The sequence below is a fragment of the Microcaecilia unicolor genome, chromosome 8 (genome assembly GCF_901765095.1).
Source record: "Microcaecilia unicolor chromosome 8, aMicUni1.1, whole genome shotgun sequence".
In the NCBI taxonomy this organism is placed as follows: Eukaryota; Metazoa; Chordata; class Amphibia; order Gymnophiona; family Siphonopidae; genus Microcaecilia; species Microcaecilia unicolor.
The window spans coordinates 6,008,846-6,016,682 of NC_044038.1; the positions used below are offsets into that span (position 1 = coordinate 6,008,846).

At 44.4% G+C, this 7,837-nt stretch overlaps 1 protein-coding gene across 1 annotated transcript in view; it reads right to left on the reverse strand.

Moving 5' to 3' along the window:
* Positions 1 to 6,061, reverse strand: part of LOC115476750 (somatostatin receptor type 5-like) — a 29,136-nt gene extending 23,075 nt beyond the window's left edge. The window contains exon 1 of the mRNA XM_030213321.1: positions 5,434 to 6,061. The gene's annotated coding sequence lies outside the window, so the exon portion shown is untranslated. The remainder of the gene's footprint in view (positions 1 to 5,433) is intronic.
* Between the last annotated feature and the right edge of the window lie 1,776 nt (positions 6,062 to 7,837).

Genomic DNA, 7,837 nt, shown 5'->3' on the forward strand with positions numbered 1-7,837 from the left:
TATTTCCTCCTATTTGTTTTAAAAGAATTTCCATGTAACTTCCTCGAGTGTCCCCTAGTCTTTTTGTACTACTGGAACAAGCAAAAAATCAATTTACTTCTACTCGTTCTACACCACTCAGGCCTGCAAACATCCTAAGTTGTTTAAAAATGAGTAAGTTCACCTAACAGTTACTAGGAAGGAACTCTACGAGTCAGAGATCCTTTACTTCGACACAGCTGCTGTTTGCTTTCGAGTTTACTATTAGGTGTATATGCCCTGTGGGACCCTAATAATGTAAACCCCTGACACAGCCTTTAGGAAGGCAAAACGTGGCCACGACGGGCACTTTTGATCAATAAAATTGTTTTCTACAAGACAGTGGTCTGTCCTGTTTTGTTTGGCACTTTGGTTAAAGACGGAGGTGGCGAGACTGGAATTCTCAAAATAGAATTAAAAACTTCTTTATTCCGTGACGCATTCCACAACTAAACCTTATTGAATCCAAACACATTGTTCTCCTACCTTCACCCCACCTGAAGAGTAGGGTATTAGTCATTACCAAAACGTTTGCTCATAATCTCTTAACATTTTCCACTTGACTTCTGCCCTTCTCTTTCCTATCATTTCTATACCATCATGCTAGAATTTTATTAATTTTAATTGTTAACCTCTAAGATAGTTTGTTCTCGACATAAATAAACTTGTATGTCAAAACTAGTCACTCCAGAACACACTGATTAGATCTACCAGTTAGGAAAGGGGAGAGGAAGTACGGACAGACTCTTGCATCACAGGTCTCAGTCCATAGATAATACTTCAAACCTTAGGAATTTCTTTTTGTCCCGTGAATTGTGTCTCCAGAACATCCTTGTTTGCAATCATCTGAATCTCGGCTTGTTTGGTTCTTGGCAGAGAATGACACGTGGACGGGGATCCGCAGTAACTGCGGCGATGGGGACGGGGCGGGGATAGATCTCACGGGGACAGGGACAAACTTTGTCCCTGTGTCATTTTCTACTTTGAAGCCTGTTAATGAACTGGATTGTTATTTATGTTTGAGTGATGCAGACAACGATATTTTGAAAACATTCTGGCCACAACTAGCAAAATTTGCATGGTGGATCCTGTACATCCTGCTTACCAGCACATCTTCTAAGAAGACAACTTCTGTTCCAGGAAGGACTGTGGAAGACCAGGAGAGCTAGATTGAATCCTGAGATTGTTGATTTCTTATTTATCCACAGATTATAAAAAATCATAACAGTGCTACATAGGGCATATTTCTCCCCTCTAGGGCATACAGAACTGGACATTTTAACAGGGTGAATTAGGATTCCTTGGTGTGTAGAAATCACTGTTGGGGTTGGAAGGGTAGAGGGTGGTGGTGGGAAGGAGGGTTATTATAGCTGCTCATTGTTATTATTGTTCTCTGTTTGTAATTTATACACAACATTTGCACAGCATATTGTTCCTTTTTATATTTTAATAAAAAGATTTAAATATAAAATCATAATTGTTCAAGGCTTCTGCAGATGGGGACAAGGCGGGAAGGGACAGGGATGGGGACATGGCCTGCGGGGACCGGGCGGGAACGGAGACAGAACCCACAGGGACGGGGCGGGGATGGGGACAAACTTTGTCCCCGTGTCATTCTCTAGTTCTTGGATGTAATTAGGGATTTTGATTATTCTTTGAATTTATCAGTTAAAACCTAACAAAACATCCCAGAGCAAAACAAGTATAAGATTGGATAAACCTCACTTTCCCTTTTACCTCTTCCCTGGATCCTCCACTCTGTTGGTTTTTTTTTTTTTTGGTGCCTTCTCAGCTGTTCAACGGTACAGATGTATGTATTTGACTCCATTAGAAAAGGTGCCCAGCAGTAGCACTTCAACACCCAAAACACTGATTTTTCATACCTTCAAAAGTGCTGGAAAGTAGAGACGTCCTATGTATAATCATATTTATATTACATACATCTCTAATTCCTGTAAAGATCAGTGCAGAACCCTAGAGAATCCCAGGAGATGGCAAGACTCACAAAACCTCTCTCACATCCTGAGTCTGTGGGAAAAGGAAAAGCTTCACTGATTTAGACCCTCTATTTGTGCAACATCAGCCTGAGACAAGAGGCAGACGCAATCCTACAACGAAAGATGCTTATGTATTCCACGAGGACTGCCGAGAGATCCCTGCAGCCCATTCAAGGACGCCGTTTCCTGCGAGACCCCAGCGCTGGAGCTCACAAGGCCGAGAAATTACTAGAAGATGCTCTTTCCTACCAGGGGTGATTTGAGAGTTGCAAAGGGTAACTTTTGAACGCTGAGAACAAATGCGAATTCTGGGCTACACTGGGTTGCTTGAAAATTGAAAGTGCCTCGTATGTTTCTGGCCTGCCAAGGTGCAGATTTGGAATGAACAATACCCCGAGATGTCCTGTACAAACGTATTGCCCAGAACTATCTGGTTACTGCCTTCCTAGCTGTGATGTAGCTCCATCCATAACCGGTCACAGCCGAGCACTGCTGTATGTTCACCAGAAGGCTGAGAAAGTGAACTTTAAAAAATGCATCAGAACCTAAGATTCCAGCCTGAACTGCTCTGAAAGGCTTTTCACAAGGATACTTGAAACATATTAGAGAACTGTAAAAAAAAAACCCAAACAAACCCCCAAACCCAAGAGATTCTTAACGTAATAAAATGTACACCCACCCACAAACACAATTGTGGAGGAGTGGCCTAGTGGTTAGGGTGGTGGACTTTGGTCCTGGGGAACTGAGGAACTGAGTTCGATTCCCACTTCAGGCACAGGCAGCTCCTTGTGACTCTGGGCAAGTCACTTAACCCTCCATTGCCCCATGTAAGCCGCATTGAGCCTGCCATGAATGGGAAAGCGCAGGGTACAAATGTAACAAAAATAAAATAGATACTATTGGAGATTCTACATGGAATGTTGCTATTCCACTAGCAACAGTCCATGTAGAAGCCTGCGCGGCCACATTGGTGATCTGCAAGGGCCGACTTCTACATGGAATGTTGCTAGTGGAATAGCAACATTCCATGTAGAATCTCAAATAGTAGCAACAGTGGAGGAGTGGCCTAGTGGTTAGGGTGGTGGACTTTGGGACTCTGGGCAAGTCACTTAACCCTCCATTGGCCCATGTAAGCCACATTGAGCCTGCCATGAGTGGGAAAGCGCGGGGTACAAATGTAACAAAAAAAAAAAATTCCATCAAACATGGTAAAACTGCATCCCCTTCCAGCTAATACTGAAGGCCAAAGGCAGGCAGGAAAGCCAGAGGCCAAAGGGTAGAGGTCAGGAGACCAAATAAGGCAGCTATTTCAAGCTAGTAAAATAAGTGTTGAACAGGGGACCAGACTGTCTGCCTACTCACTGTCACAACTTCTGCAGATTAAGCACAGGTCAAACTGAACTACCAACTAGAAACACATCCGAATCAACACGAACATCTCTAAATCTGCACAACCCAAGCTGGAAAGGACTCAAATGCAAATCAACTTACGCGTCCAGTTTTTCCTACATAAGCACACAACTGTGGAACGCATTACCAAAAGCTTTGAAAACGACATATGACCACCTAAACTTCCGGAAATCACTAAAAACCAACCTGTTTAAAAAGACATACCCTACCGATCCAACTTAAATGCCTAATCTCTGCAACACAACAAAACTAAAGAACGTAATAGACATAACACAACTCTTCCGTTGTACGATTCCCTAGTGTGGCTGTGCCATATGAACTTTATCTGACCACAATATCACTTTGTATTTGCTCACACTGGAGTCAGCAAACGCCTCTCCGGTACTATGTAAACCACATTGAGCCTACAAATAGGTGGGAAAATGTGGGATACAAATGCAATAAATAAATAAATAAATAAATTTATGGGTAAGCATGTGTGTGCATGTTTGCATGTGCAGTATGTATCCATATGTGCATGCATACTGGTGCACATGTGTGCCTACCCACAATTATAAGGCATATCACTATGGCTATGAAACCTCTGAGATGATGTGAAGCCTTACTGCCCTTAATCCATAAGTTAATGCAGCAAGCTCTATCTGACAAGTCTATAAAAAGGAGATCACATTTGTCTAGGTAATATGGACCCCCCCCAGGTGGATTATGTCCCCCGTTCTGGACTGATTTCATTAATTGTCTCTAAGAAGACGTATTCAGAACTACAGCAGTGCCAAGGTTTACAACCCACCACAGACCTTACTGTCCCTGGAGGTTCTCCTGCCTGTGCTAATCTCTCTCAGTTAAAGAAAGTTCAGGTTTGCTTGACGCAGTGTCCATCAATGATTAACCCTATAAAAATATTGGCCTCTTTTCTTGATCTGGAGGGGGTGGGGTGAGGATTAGGATAAATCAGTGGTGGTGGCTATCGTCCCTCATCATGCTAATTAATGCAGGTGATTAAGAAGCAGCAGCAGCCTGCCTGCAGTTCAGCCCTAGAATGGCCAGAGCCAGAATTAATCGATATTATAATAAGATGGTAACTGCAATAAAACAGGAAAGGAAAGCTGAGGCTGCCGGGGGTCTTCCAGCCAGAACATTTTGTTGTCCACAAAGTATAGCAACTAACGGACAACTTTAAAGACCTCCCTCTGCTGCAAATCCTCTGCCTGTCACACAGCTTTCCTTCAGCGGTCTCTGAACAGTCTCTTAAGAGTTTGGAAGGCACTATTTAGTACATTTTGCTAATCTGTGGGTGACTGTTAATTGATTGAGAAATGCATGGGAGGTGGAAGCAGGGTCCGAGCCCACCACCTTCCGGCTACCCCTCCTCCCCCCTCCTCTTGTGACAGCCAGTCTGGCTGCAAAACCAAGTAAGACCCCCCTTTTACTAAGGCATGCTTACGTTTTTGGCGCGCGCTATAAATTAGAGGCGCCCATGCATTCCTAAGGGCGTCTCTAACTTTAGCGCGCACCAAAAACGTTAGCGCGCCTTAGTAAAAGACCCCCTAAGAGACTGCTGTGCTGGCAGGTCTGGACCAAAGGTGCCTGCTGGGTCAGGACCATCATTTCACATTTTTAAAAAAAATGCGCTAAAAAAATGCAGAATCCCCAGTTCCCATATGGTGCAAAACTTCCACATACTGGGAATCCTGGAACCCTCCCTGTGTGGATAATTAATACTGCAGCATTTTTCTTAAAAAGCAGAATTTCTTTCACAAGCTGTGCCTTCCCTTCTCCCGATTAGCTTAAATGTGTGATCGGCAGGGTTATTAATTTATAGTTGTATTATAAAACAAAGTGATAATTAGAACAACCTTCCTACAGAGAGTGTAATATAAAGCACACATCTACTTCAGGAAAGTTAAAACAAGTATTTAAAAAAAGGTGGGGGGTTAGTTTCTTAAGATCGCGAATTGTTATTGCTTGAGAAAAATACTCGTTAGTAAGAAAACCACCCCCCTCCTACCTGCATACTGTTATTCAGTCTTCTCCTTCATGGTTCCAGGCACTTGTGGATCTGGAGACACCTCTGGTTCTGTCCGGATGCTCTGCAGAGACGTTTTGCCTAGTAATGGGGTGGAAAAGTGCCTCTCCCGTTTGGGGGGGGGGGGGGCTGTTGAAAGACCGTTTCAGTCTAAAGGTCCAGCTGTCGCAGTCTTGAGGTCTCCGTCTGGATCTGCTGGACTTTCCCCAAATTTCTAGGTGAATAAGGCAAACTCGTGCTTAAAAGGCAGCAGGTGTTTCAGAAGTCAAGGAAGGTCAGTTCTCTTCCATCGCCTTTTAACTCTGGGTTACAGATTTTAGGAATAAAAAAAGCCTATTTAAAGGAATTTCGAAAGCTGACTCCGTTTTTTTTTTTTGCAGTGTAGCTGCTGATTTCTGGACCCTGATGGTTGCCAGAGGTAGATCAGCTGCTAGATTCCTGCTGATTTCTTCTGACACTTACTGCTCAGTGTCTGCCCCGAAAGAAACCGCAGCTTTCCTGGCTCGGTACCTGCTGCCACTTCTCCATTCATCATCATTCATGATGTGAGGCTAATCCACCTCTCTGTGCCTGTCATTGAGATCAAATAAGGAAATGGAAAGCTGGGGGGTGTCTTATCCTTACAGACGTGTAGGGTTTTGAAACAGGTGATCCAGAAATAGGAGAGAGAGAGAGAGAGAGCAAAGTGAACCACTTTTAAGAAAGCTCTGGCATTTCCCAGTTCAGAAGCAATGCAGAAACCTTGGCACTTGCAACACCTACGGGGCTCCCAGGGAACAACAACGAATTCTTGCATCCCAGAATAAGGGATCGTCTGGAAATGGCAGCCTTAAATCCACACACCATCTTGTGCATGTCAGTCAGGGAAAATAGTTATTCGACTGTCTTTTCAGATCATCGGATTCTTCAGCTATGAGTTTCAGAAAAAAAAAAGAGGTGAATAAGTTTTCCTCATTGCATTCTCTTCTGAGGATCTGATGATACGTCTGAAATGTGTGTTACCTTTTGAGCAAAAATTTGCCTTAATTGCCTAGAGATAGGGAATGGACCAGCCAGATCTAGACCGACAGAAACTTCCTACATATTTATTTATTTATTTGTGATATTTATATCCCACATTATCCCAAACAAGTTTGAGTTTGATGTGGCTTACAATAAACAGTATAAGATACATAACTAAGAATAATGCATATGGATGTTTAACATTTAGAAAATCTATTATGAATGAGAAATTGTACATTAAGCAAAGAGAAAGTTAATGGTAAATATTAAACCTTGGAGCTGGGACCCGTTCGACCCCACTTACCCCCCCCTTCCGCCTTTGCCCCCCCCCCCTAATAACTCTCCAACACTAAAGTTGGGTAACCATAGGCTGCAGCTTGCTTTATTAACCATGTACTTCATAAACTTAATTAACATGAATAAACAGGAATAAACAATGTGACCCCCCCTACCCCGAGCTACATATGTCCAGGCTTAACAACAGCAGTTAGCCCCCCTCTCCACCGCTTGCCATATTAGCAAAGCGGCAATTTGTCGGCATCTTCCGGGCCCCGCCCTACCAGCAAGGGCCCTGATCCGTGCGGACCTCCGCACATCTTCCGGGTCGCCCGACCTGCCTGTCACGCCCTGGCTCAGCCCCCATGAGCCATAGCGCCTGTAGCTCGGGGTTTGATTGCTTCTTTTTGCTGCTGCGACAAACTCCCAGGCCATCTGCTGGAATGAAAAAACACAACCAGGAAACTGCCTCTCCTGCCTCCTCCTCCCAACCACACCCCATGCCAGGGCGGGAGGGTGGGCAAACTGCCTCCGAGGAACAGGACAACGCCCGTATCCTCGGAGGAGCTCTTTTCACTCTCCCCTTAGCCCCGCCTCCATGCTGCCATCCAACAATAGCGGCCCCCCACACAAGGCCCGCCAAGGGAGCAGCTTTTAACTGGCCACTCACAACGCGTCCTTCCCGCGCATCACACCCGTGGCACCTCGCACCCCTTCCCCTCGCTCTTGCCCTTCCAGAACCGTCTCGAACGGGCCCAGCCCTCATTTAACGGGGCCCGTCGAGACCAGCTCTCGGGCCTTTTAATCTAATAATCTCTTAAAAACAAACAAACAAAGCTTCTTCTTATATTTTTTTAAAAACCCCGAATTCGAGGATGTAGGACACCTGAAAGCAACATTGTTTGGAGATATAGGGGCTAGGGGATGAAAGAAAATTAAGGCAGCAGAAAAAAAGAAAAGAAAAAAGGATTATTAGGTAGATAGAGAGATAGGAAGGGGCAGGCGAGGGTCTTGGTCTTTCCAAGTTTCAGCATCAGGCAGTACGATTCCATTAAGAGATGGGAAGAAACAGAATCATGGCTTTCAGAATAGAGACAGAAATATCACC